The following is a 13208-nucleotide window of genomic DNA, read 5'->3' as shown; positions in this document are numbered from 1 at the left end:
CTTTAATTCACTGTTTTATCTTAAATATGAAACTCGATATTTTTATGCTACTGTTACAGCATCAATGATAGATGTGACAGATCTAGAATTTTTGGTATATTTTATATTAGTGCTATAAGACTTAAGCTGGACTAGACAAGCTCGTTACTTTTCCAGAATACCATATTAGCAATTTAGCTGAATTTTATTAAATTATTACATTGTTTGTTCGCTGAATGAAAAATAAAACTGGATTATTGACTGAATTTACAGGTACTATTTCCTATTAATTTCTTTCAGCTGTTAACTTTGTCTTGTTTCCTTTAACTGTCCATGAGAAGGGACTCTGACAAAATTCATAAGACTTAACTTTAAGAAAATAATAGAATATTACATTGACTCACAAAAATCCTTTAAGAGGCTTATATTCAACTGTAATACAACACTTATACTTTTGATACAATTACAAAACCAATAACACTCTTATCGGTACTAATTAACAATCGAGTAGTAACGGGCGTCTCGATTTCATTAATTCGATTTCAATTGCTACTCGATTCGTTCGCTATCTCGATGATTTGAATAATCGTGGTTGATGTGGTGGCAATTAGATGATTAGTTGAGTTGGTATTTTAACGAGAATCTTTGAATGGGAAGAAAGTTAATAGACATATGTATATTTTTCCTTAAATTTTAAAGTCTACTTTAACTTGATCAGCGGGCTTATCACGTATCTCAGTTGACAACTAGTGTACATCAAATTGATGGTCACTATTCAGTATATTGCTGCTTTGACGTAACGCGTTAACCTTTATAATCTGAGGAAGAAAACAATGAACTCTATAGTGGCTTTCAAATAGTTGTCAACTGAGATACGTGATAACTTCCCAGGAGCCAGCATTTTAGCTATTTTAAGTATTTGTTAAAGATAAAGTGTAATAATTGTAAAATTTGATATTGATATAATCTCTTTTCGAATATCTTCTAAAAAGCCGCAATAATTTGGCTAAAAATGATGATTTTAAGGTTAACTGTGCTAGAGTAGATTAATTTCTGTAAACCATCACACTTCAAAGAAACGTAAATATGGATCACATAATTGCTTCTATAACAATATTGTTTCTATTGCATACAAAAAATATATGGATATTCCGGTCACAAGTTTTTATAGAACGGACTTAACCGATGACTAATATTCGGACATCCGTTACTAGGTCGTTAACTACTTCCTAAAACAAATTGTATGACTAAAGGTACTTACCCTTTTTTCAATATTTATTCATAAAGGCAAGAGTCTCATGTCTCTGAAAAATATTTTTTAACCAACTGCTCCAAAATGGAGCAATAATGAGTATATGAATATTTACGCATGTATGACGTGTTACGTACCCCCGGTTTCTGAGTACATTTAGCGGTAGTTTATGTATTCAATAGATTTTTTTTATATGAGTTTTAACTCTATTGAATAGATAAACTACCGCTAAATGTACCTCAGATACCGGGGGTCAGTGTATGTTTTTCTATATAGCGTTCAAGAAACGATATGGCGAGAACCGAGTACTTAAAAAATATTTTGTATGCTTTTAAACTGACGGAAAATAATAAAGATGTATTATTTCATAGCAAAATTTAATGTGAGCGGTAAAACTCATACCTTACTGACTTAAATATGTATAATTAGTAACTGGATGTACTCAAGAATTTCTAGCAAAAAGTGATAAAAAAGTTAATATTATCATAATTTTAGACATCCGCACAGAAAATATGTAAATACCCACACGACATGTATGGCAACCGATCACTAGGTAATTTCTCAATTATCATAAATAAACTATGACTGTACCTATAAGCATCGCTTCACTAAGGATCTCCCAAAGTCGTATCAGTATATGACTACCACACACAATTTTAAACCTTAGCTTGTAAACATAAGATTCATATTAGAGTAGTAGTAATATGTCCACTCTCCTGATGTTCACGTCACTGTTCTTTCTGAATGGGTTTTTCCGAGTTAAAAATAACAGTCACTGTGTATGTAATAGGCAGAAATGTCAGAATTGTATTGAAATGTATTGTTTACATTTGCTATTAGTAACTATGTTCTAGATTCTATGTACTTTAGCTAACCAGTTTCATGTATCTCGTAAGAATCTTAGTTATACTATTTAATTAGTCATTTGTGATTTTATAAACTTTATTAGCAGACCTGCGCGACTAAGTTTGGTTCCCTGTTGTAGTTACTTAAAAGTTTTTTTTATTGTATCCCAGTGATCCCGAAACTTTATGATTTTCATGTAGGTCCAGACAGACTTTTATAACATTAGTTTGCCTTAGAGAAAAGTTGTATTATACAGTAAGTTTTCAGTGGAGAACTTATTATTAAAATCAGACTAACCGAATAACGTCTCTACACGAATAATAAGTTCTGATTTATAATAAAAGATTTTTTGGAATCGGCAACTCTAAAACCAATAAAAATAGTTTAATTAATTTAGTTTAATAGTTTAGTTGTTGACTCATTTCACAGCATAAGGAATTTTACCTACACAGGATATTCTAAAGTCCTCCAATTTATAAGAGGTTTGTTAACCACTATTTGACATGTGGTCGGTAATTTTGTTCAAATATTATTATGACGTGTCAATCGTCTGTGATGCTGTAGTCCTGTTTGTGAGCCAGTCGAGAGGTGTAAAAAACCGTGACCATGTGAAGTTTCCAGTTGATGAGATCATTGTTATTCGGTCATAGTTATAAGTGAGCCTATCATTATAGTATAAGTTTTTGTGCATGTCGTAATATGTGTTTCAAGTATATGAAGTCTACGATTACTTCTTCGTTTGTTTTGGTCGTTTTTCCGCTGACTTTACCATAGGAATGTGGCTGTACTAATCAGAAAATATTTTTTTACATACTAATTAGCTAGGCTAAGCTGATATATAATTGGATTTTTGACAAATGATTCTATGTCTTCTGTAACGTTTCAGTTCTCAGAAGTGTACTTTATCGGTTGATAAAGATGTCATAGAGAAACAATAACAATATTAGAATCTCCTGTAAACCCGTTTTGTGTCAGATTGATCCTAAATCTCCCATTATCATTATTTATAATATTTATGTTCGAGAATTAAACCAACCCACCCCATGTCGGTAACCACTTCAACAACACCCCATGCCAAGCCTAAAGGTTTTTATTTTAATTTTGGGTTACCATTACTAAGAGTATGATATTTCGCGTACACCTTCGAAGTAACAATGGTATAATATGAGTCAATTCATTCTCTAAAGATTATAATCTACATAAACATACTGGTTCAGATTCCACACCCTTATGAGGTCATAGTTCCTTGATTAGGCAACTAATTTATGTTAGGCGTAGTCTTCAAAACAAAACACATCCTTGCCTCGAGGCAAGGTGAGACATATAATATTTACGTCACTCTTATGTGCTATCAATATGTGTAATTAGGATCGTAATTAACCATCTTTATTGAGCGGAAACATATGTATCAATGTCTTCAATTACATTTAAAAGTAGGAAGAATATTTTAAGAATATTATAGGAATTGCTACAAACTGCTGCCGCTGGAGTTATTTTTTTTATTGGGTTCACGATTTTCTATCTCTGTATTTTGCCATCAAGTTATAGAGAAATTTATACTATATTTCGTTATTGAGCAACGTTTTGTATTACTAAATACAATACCATTTAGTATTCAATATATAGCTACTTTATTATCATAAACACATGAAAGTACTATATATGTACATTCTAAGTTTATGGAACTAAATCATCAAAACTTTTAATACCTATCATGTTCTTCATCTTCGTATAAAAACAGTAAATTAGGAACACTAAAAAGATACAACCATACGACTTTCGATTTCAAATCTGAGCTACAAAACAGATTTATGCATATCAATCCTTAAGATACCATCCTAAACAAGCAGTTCCCTATTCACCAATTGTCTTCAAACAATTACCTAATAAAAAGACGCTACAATACATAACATTAATATAAAATTAAAAATCACAAACGACACATTAATTATAGAGGCGCATTCGTCACCTAGTGTTGTAACCGAATATCGATAATTCAACATGTAGGCCAATGCCGAGCACGATGGTTAAAGCACCTTACACACTGACTATATAAAATCGCGCGACACACGTTCGAAACGTCACGTAGCATTTTATATCACTGTTTACTTGTTATATAAAATGTTTTAGTGTACGATGTTCCAACCGCAAATTTTCGGAAACAAAATTGGGTTTATTTTTAAAACCAAAGCAAGATAAGTTTGTGCTCTGCAATCATCTCCTTTATAAATTTATCAAAATTGGTTTTGTATTTTAGCCGTTCTTACTTAACAAACAGACAAACTTTCGCATTTTTAATACATAAAATGATATTATAGATAAATTTATTTGATCTTTAAAACTGAATCCATAAATTTATTTTTCGTATGTAAGGTTTTTGGGAACTATCAGGTGTTTAAGATCCCATAGCATAGTAAGGGAACGGGTAATATGCAGTTAACCTTTGAAGGGTTATCGTTAATGTGATCTTGATATAACGTGTTAGGAACGTGACGGTTTGACTTGTGTGTGCATTTCCTTCGTCACGTAGTCCAGTAGCACCTACGTATTGTTTTGTTGTTATTATGAAGGTCATTGACATTGATATGCTGTTGAAGTTTTCGGTTAATAATATGTTAATATGGGGATAGCTAATTTTATGTTTAATCAAAGCTTGTGGCATATCTTCATAAAATGTAGTCTGTAAATCGTCTGTATCTTTATACAGACGATTTAAATACATAACTAGTATCATGTATCAGGTAGATACAATATCTTTATATTGTATCTACCTAATTTTAATTCTGGACTGACTCTCGTATGCTTGTAATGCATTTGTCTTTAGGAACCACATGTATGGTACCACATGCATGTGAAATATTGAAGCAAGTATATGGTTTTTATAATTAGTATAATAGCAGGTAATATTTTTGCAATTTCATTTTTGCGACATTTTCAATGTAGTGTGAAGCCTCTCTTATTCATCGTATCGTCATCCCACAGTTTGACACATCACATCGTGTGAGTGTACGTATAATTGCGCTCTGACTCGCGTGGGACTAAGCAGGAGTCTCGTGTCAGGGACGATAAATACATACTTTTTACTTGGGATTATTGGGTGGAAAGTTTTTGTTTTCTATGTTATTCACATAATTGCGTAACAAATTTTTTCGCCTATTTTAGATATTTTCTTCGGATTTGTTTTAAATTTGATATATCTTTTCATCGGTTTTATTTTAAATGCATTGAACTAACGAACTACAACAGATAAAGTTAAAGTTCATGGCGTAGTAAAGTTGAATAAATAAACAGAAAAATCTGTAAGAGCGTATAGATATTTGCAAATTTTATACGCAACTTGTTAGAAAATAACACCTTTATAAACAATTTCCGGTACAATTTCAATTGTACAAAAAATGTCATACTCCGTATATTGTAAGCAATATCTATAGTGACCACAACTAGATCAGAAATTGTTCCATAAATATTTTGTGAAAGTAAATAATGAGACACCTAGATTCGTTTTTTGTAGAAAGTTCACAAAAACGTCTAGAATCTAGATTATCATCGATTTTCAGCATAAAATATTCAATATTTACATTTAACGTAAGTATTTTATGTTTTGACAACAAGATATTTAAAAACAAGTATAATGAATGTTATTGCATCCGTTTATAATAATAATATTTTAAGATATTGCACAATAATGCCAGTAGCTCCTTTTGACTGCCCTACTTTATATTTATATTTACCAATTACGATTTCATAATAATTTGAGTTTATTGTGCAGAAAAGTCGTCGGCCACAATAATGTAGGTAAATAGGAAAGCAACGTTCAATGAGAGATGGTCGTTTGGATTAAACCGATTTGTTTATAATTAATATTGTATACATATAGTACTAGCTCAGCGACTATTGAACGGATTGGATACCATTTGGTACACAAATAGTTCATAAATTATATATACATAAAAAGTGAGATATGTATATGTTTTATACTTACCTACATTTTGTTTTAGGTAGAACCATGTAACCTAGGACATACTTATTGAACAAAATAACTTATTTCTATGGTTAAAGTCCAAAATATTCCCTAGTCACGTATACTATGACCATTTTATATAGCTTCTCACACGTCACGTACGCAACTGATTCAACGGCATTTCCAACAATTTCATAACAAACTGAAACTTTTAAAGGAAGTAAAAGTTATTGGATAATATATCCGATGTCTAGGTTAGTGTGCCAAGGTTCTATATGCAGGTCATAGTGATACATTCGATGATTCTCTTATTATTTCATTATTTCTGATAGTATTGAATCATGTTCGTAGAATAAGTGGTGTTTGGGTGATTGTGGAATCTTTTTCAAGATCAATAGTGACGAGGTTCCATTATTGGGTTTTTGTTTTAGTCAGAATTTCGAGCCATTTGTGATATTTGCTATATGTCATTTTTTGGAAATTTACATTAAATATGAGTTAATAGATTAGGCAATGAATAGTTGCATTACTGTATGTAATTTTTTTTCGAACATGAAAATAAAAAAAATAATTTTATGTTTTTAACACGCAAGCTCTCCGTGGTTTATATAAAAAATAAAATAGTACTGTCACTTGCGACAAGCATTTCAGTTAATTTCTAGAATATTTAAACCAAACCAGAGCAAATTGAAAATATTATTGTTTTATTATAGTAAGTGCCTAATTAAATTTAGCTGAAAATAAATGGGTATTTATATTTAAAAGTTCAAACACCCCAACTCAATTTGCACTTCGAATTCATCGTGACACTACAAAAACAAAGTTCACAATTCCACTTCCTTGAAATGTAATTTTGCATAAACTTTGACAGAGACTCGCGGATTTCAATTAGGATTTCCTGAATAAATGCACGCATGTATAGAAACATGTCCGTGACATTAGCTATGTGCTATGATTTAGATAGATTTTATCGGTTAGTAATTTTATTGTTATGTTATTTATGCAAAGTAGGTTGAGAGTTGTTTCAAGAGTTCTTAAAATAATGCTAAATTGCAGTCTCCAAATTGTACCTTCGCAAAAATGTGGCAGTCTTATGCATTTTTCTAATCACCTATGAATGTCTCGTCTGTATGATATTTTAAATGAAAACTTAATTTTTTCCTAATATTCCCCGTTATAATTTTTCTTAACTACTCTTATGGGCATATTATCAATGTGATTTTTATTGTTTTTTAGTGTAAACAAACAAGTAAAATTGAAAATCAAACAGGTAATATTAAAGCAATAAAATAAAGAAACAATCCAAAAGAATCCAAACAACCTATTACACTAAATACCTTTATTTAGTTAAACATATTACCTCAATAAAATGTTATAGCCGAACCTCACTGCAAGGTCACTGTAAGCCTGAATACCAAATGACTTCGTGAAATAAGAGTAATTGATGACGCACTCGGCATTGGGAGGTGTTGTGACGTCACAGTACCCTATCGCCGACCTCTGATGGGTCATTTGTGGCCTTAAGTTAAAGTTGTGGAAGAAATGACACGTTGTATCTAGATCCGTCTCACCTTGTGTGTTGTGTGGTACAAGTTGTAAGCGAAAGAGGTTTAAATTAACTTATTTTGTGTAAACAATCTACAATTACGATGCATAAAATTGTTGGAATTTTATGCATCGTAATTGTAGTCGAGACTCTAGTTAACAATAGTGACTGGTGTATGTGGATTTTTTCCGAATCGTAATTAATTAAGCTTTTGATAAGAATGTTCCTTATTCTTATTAAATTTGGTTGTATTGATTAAAATTGAATTTCCCACAGCATAGTTTGGGAAATCTGTTTGAAATTTACCTAAACTAACATATACTATTAACGGCATATAAAAATGACATAAAAATTTACAAATCACAAGTACAATGTTCACAATCAATCGCTACATCTCATAACACACATCCGAATCACAGTCTCGATAGCAAGGTGATTAGTATTTCGGGCGAATGGTGGGAGCGGCGCGAGCGCAGTCTCTTGCCGCCAGTCGTAACGTGCGCCCGTCGCCGCTGCGCGCACATACGCGCCAAATTCAAACTACCGAAATACACCCCAAAACTCAACATCATACAAAAATATATCACGTGTTTCATATGCCTATTACAGTGTGTACTCAGTGTTGTGTGCCTTTAAAGTGATCAACTCCTAGTCCCGTTCCGGGGACCGACTTTCACTTACAACCAAACAGTTTTTGCAAGCGGTGAGTGTTTTTTCGCTTATTTTAATCAGACGTCGCGTAATTGTCTGACGTTTGGTGTGTTACACAATGTCGTCTCGTTTCGCTAATGCGCGGAAACAATTTCGAAATTGTAGAAAAAATGTTGAATTGTAATAATAGAGTTGAAAAGCGGAAGTATGAAATTGCATGTATTTTTGAATAGCTAGAAATGTCGAAGAAGCTAGTCCCTAGGGTCTGGGGTACATAACATTTTAAAGTCTACTGACCCCCTTTGTACCAAAGCGTTATATTATGTAATACAAATATATCTTATACCTTATTAAATCCACAATTTCTCATTAATAAATGGTATTGAATACCTGAAATAAAAACAACATTTCAGAGTGAACCCGTTGATGTCTTTTGTATGCGTAGCACTGGGCTACGAAAGTGTAGCGAGTATCGAGCGCATAATATGAATAAACTCGCACGATGCGTTTTCTCAAAGTCTCACGCAACTGTATCGTACTTAAGTGGATATTAATTTTCATTGCGTTTATTATCTCGATTTCATCTTATTATCACGAAAATAGAATAGAATTATAACTAAATTTTTTGTGTATAATATATTATTATTGAGTGTTACGTAATTCCCGAATTATTTTAAATCGTACAAAAAAGAAAATCTGTCTAGACAATTTTCCATCTAGGCAAACCAGATTTTAGAGGTCGTTTATAACCTTACTGGTTTTATCGCTGGCAATTTAGAATTTTGTCATGAAGCCGCCAGTCGTAAAATTCCAAATGCATCTTGAACTTAAAAAAAACTTGCAACAAAAAGAAACATAAATATTTAATAGCGCAATTTGGAAACAAATGCATACAAAGTGCATAATATCTAAGTTTTTATCAAATATAAAATAAATTATTTATTTTAATAAATTTAGCTAAATAGTAATAATATGGTAGAGCCGTTTAATTATTCAGTAAATGTACAATATTAAAGTCTTTGACAGAGAAATTTGACCCATTACTGTCCCGCTGCTAAGCATAGATTTCCCACCTTCACTAGGCCTGAGCCTACCAAAATGGCTAAATTAGAACTACAGACTCTACAAACATACAACATAATAATATAATTATTCAAAAATAACACAATTAACTTGAAAAATCATTTCGACCGTCGAACTCAGGAACTGTTCTATAGGAAATAATTATATAAGTACATCTCTACATCAGAGGGTATGCAAATGAATTCAAATGATATATGCGTTTACACGCATTGACTCAAGGCTGTAAAAATATAGAGTTGGTAGAGCAACATGTTTACTTTAACGTTGTTCTTTGATTATGTCATCGATATTCAATTTGTATGTCAATTGGTGTAGGCCTTGTAGAGTAGGTTGGGTTTCAGTACCTACTTTTGAGTAAAACATGAAATAAAATTATAAATGGTTTATTTAAAATTTTGTTGTATAGAGTAGAAAATATATGTCGAGAACAAGTCTATTTTTATTATGACAATATATTTTTTTGTACCGAATTAACATACATCTAAGAAAACATTCGAGGAAAAGCTTTCCGTAAAAAATCAACATATACATTTTTAAAATGATTTTTTAATTCAAACAATCTCTGTCAACTAGTAGAAGACCCTGTTACATTCACATAACTTTTAACACTCTTCCTACACATTATTCCCCCAAAACATTTTTCACAGTCATTTTTCAAAAATTCCAAAAATCAACATACTAAATGACAAAACATACAAACCCATACTATCTTAATGCAAAATGTATGTCATCAAATAAATAACAGAGAAAGCATTTTATACAGACGCGCCCAAAAATTTCAACATGTATAAAAGTACAATGAGGCAGCCCTATCAGAATGCCTACAATTTGATAGGTCACAATAGAACTAATGGGTCGGTTAACCGCTTTGTTACGGATTTACAAATAACGTTATTATGTAGGGCTGTCAACTTTGACGGGTAATCATCTGTGACAGTTTTAGGCAATTGGTTGTATTTTTTCTGGTTTAGTTGAGAGATAATTTCTTTTTGAGTTTAAGTCTCATCTATAAGAAGGTTAAGGTTTTTTTTAACTACATTTGTAATCCCTTGCTCCTTGACTCAAATTAGATTTTAAGAGATTACCTTTTACACCCAATTAAAATTCATTCTATATGGTAAATGGTATACTTATTTCAGGTTTATATAATGTTGACATATTTTTTAGGACACAATAAAAAAATACATGAACTTTATCAAAATTACAATTTAATTACTTTTCCTGCACTTTAAAAAATTAACAAAAAAACGTTTTTTTTTCGGTAGCCCTGTAAACGTCATATTGTTGTCTCTACAATGACAACTCGTCAAGTTGTGTAACGCTATCATATACATGTGTGTGTATGTCTGTGTGTACAGTAGCGATGTGGAACACCAGTCATAGATCACTTGTCGTATTTTGTGTCAATGTATTATTGATTTTGTGTGTTTGTCTGTGTGTGTGTGTGTTTGTGTGTGTGTTCGTGTATTGTTAAACATTTTTTGGGGTCAACTGTGTAATGTGTTTGTGTTATGTATATCTGCCAATTAAGTGTTTATTTTGCAATTAAATAGTGACTTTACTATTTATGGTCCTAAGTCTATTAGGAAAGTTTTGATTGCTTTTAGCCTTTCGTAGCATATGGCATACGGTTGTATAAATTTGGTTAAAAATCGGTAATAATTGAAACATATTTTTCTTATAGAAAACGTACTCATAAGATTAAAATGTTTATTTTATCGTAAGCTCACATTGGTCAGCGTTTTTTTACTAATATTATGATGTAAATTTTTACAGTTTATCATATCGAAAATAGTGTGTTATATAAAGTCTCAAATATTAAAAGAAATGATACATTTTAGGATTTTTATATAATATGGAAACTAGTAGTCCTTTATTATCATACTATAGAATGAGTATGCGCATATAAAAGTCCACATTAATAGAGCCACTTTCTAAAACAACTCTATTATTGTAGAGAAACATACATAAACATTCCAAGATATCATATACAAATTACATGAAACACATACATAAATATTTCAAACACTACACATATTTGTAACACGAACTATAATTACGATTACATAGTTTATAATTACACATTTTTTTCATTCAAAATGTATTAAATTCTAACAAAATCGTTTAGTTCATACATTTCCGAACATTAAGGCCGACGGAAGAACGTTATTTCTGTTCTATTCAACTATTATCTTTTCCGATTCGCTAGAAACGCTCATTCCGGTAGGATATGAACATCTTTTATTCAAAAATCAACTCTATTGCTTATTACAATTTGTTTTGTATCTAATGAACTGTGGTAAAGTCTTTAAGGTTGATTTTTCTGTGATAAGTTTCAAGAAACTGCTGATTGATAGAGTTGCGTGTTATGAATTGTATTTAAGATTGATAATATGTGTTTATTGGCTTATCGTTAAACGACCTTAGTCTGGCTTCAGTGGGTAGTAACAAAGAAAATTAAATAGGTATGTGTTCTTATGTTGTGTATACTTTATTTGCAACTAGCTCTTGCTTGCGTCTCCTTTCGCGTGGACTAGAGATATAATAAATGTCGTTTTACCCGCATAGTTCCCGCTCCCATACGAATTCCTGGATAAAAACTCAAACTATTTTGGTTCATAATTTTATTCAAATTAGTTCAGCAGTTTGGGTATAAAGATGAGACAGAAAAAACAGATTTGACTGATTCGATTTGATGGCATTTGTAATATTAGTAGGGATTTTATTAATTTGTAATTGACGATTTAAAACTGCTTGAGAATTCTAAACTTAGTATTTAGATACTGCAAAGTCCCAAACCTAAACTTGGTCAGCATGGTGGACTCAAAGCTTAAATCCCGTTTTATTCTAGGAAGAGACACTTGTCCATCAGTAGGGAATTAATGAGTTATATGTATGTAAAAGGGAATAATGATCTTCGTTTTCTATAATAAGGTAGAGTTAACTACGTTATAAAGTTTTATGTATTCAAGTTGTATGAAGCATGTAATTCATACACTTTAAAACAAAGGTGTTAAATATGAAGTGCATAAAATTGCATGTTTTTAATACATTCTTGTAAATTTCGTACAAACCTGTTATTAAATAGAGAAACCAATTTTACGAGAACGATTTATTGTAGCATAAGAAGAAAATGACTTTGTCTGATGTTAATCAGTAAATGCTCAACACATTAAAAGTAGATTCGATTTTATCACAGACTAGATTTCACTTTCGTTTTAATTTAGAACTCACGCGACTTTTGTAGACATTTAAAGTAAATTGTAATATCAAACTTATGTAATTTTGATTTCTAAATTATATGTATTTTATATAGTGCAACAATTAAAAATATATTACGTTTTATTCAATTTATAAACTAAACTTAAGTTAACTTTGACGCTGTCTGAAAATAGTTATTCCACAAGCCTTTTTTCAGACATAAAAAACGAATAAAAATGACCTTAGCTAGCTTTAAAAATAGCCTTTTCGAGTTACCATAAAAATATTCCAGCACTTTCAGTTTTAACAGCCTTGTCATTTGACACCTCACGCTAACTCAACGGCTACAGCCTCAAAGACATCTAGCAACTTTATACAAACAAATAAAACACACAAACCACCTGTTTGCTTTCGCCATTACATTTAGCGTCGCACGCGCCGCTTGCGAAACCGAACCCTGACGACATTTGCCGACGACGCCCGAACGTTGAAAGCGCAATCGACGTCTTATTATTATATTCAGTGTTGTGTAAACATTGAAGGCAGTGTTAATATGTCTCTTGGAAATGTCAGATGTATGTTTGTGTAAAATATCAAGAATATAAGTGTAGGCAAGAGTATTTTATCATGTAGAGCGTTCCCTACATGTTTTAACCAAAGGGGCAATTTACTACCAATTTTCGTATAGT

General features: G+C 31.4%; 1 protein-coding gene across 2 annotated transcripts in view; it reads left to right on the top strand.

Annotated features, from left to right (window-relative positions):
* The window catches only part of exp (expansion), a 180344-nt gene that overhangs the window by 47443 nt on the left and 119693 nt on the right, over positions 1–13208 (top strand). Inside the window, exon 1 of one of the 2 annotated variants that reach the window (XM_076120043.1) lies at positions 8045–8287. The exons of the other annotated variant lie outside the window; for it this stretch is intronic. The gene's annotated coding sequence lies outside the window, so the exon portion shown is untranslated. Of the gene's footprint in view, positions 1–8044; positions 8288–13208 lie in introns of those variants that run through there. 2 annotated transcript variants of the gene reach the window in all.

The sequence above is a fragment of the Anticarsia gemmatalis genome, chromosome 1, assembly GCF_050436995.1.
Source record: "Anticarsia gemmatalis isolate Benzon Research Colony breed Stoneville strain chromosome 1, ilAntGemm2 primary, whole genome shotgun sequence".
Classification (NCBI taxonomy): domain Eukaryota; kingdom Metazoa; phylum Arthropoda; class Insecta; order Lepidoptera; family Erebidae; genus Anticarsia; species Anticarsia gemmatalis.
This window is presented reverse-complemented; position numbering and strand designations above follow the sequence as displayed.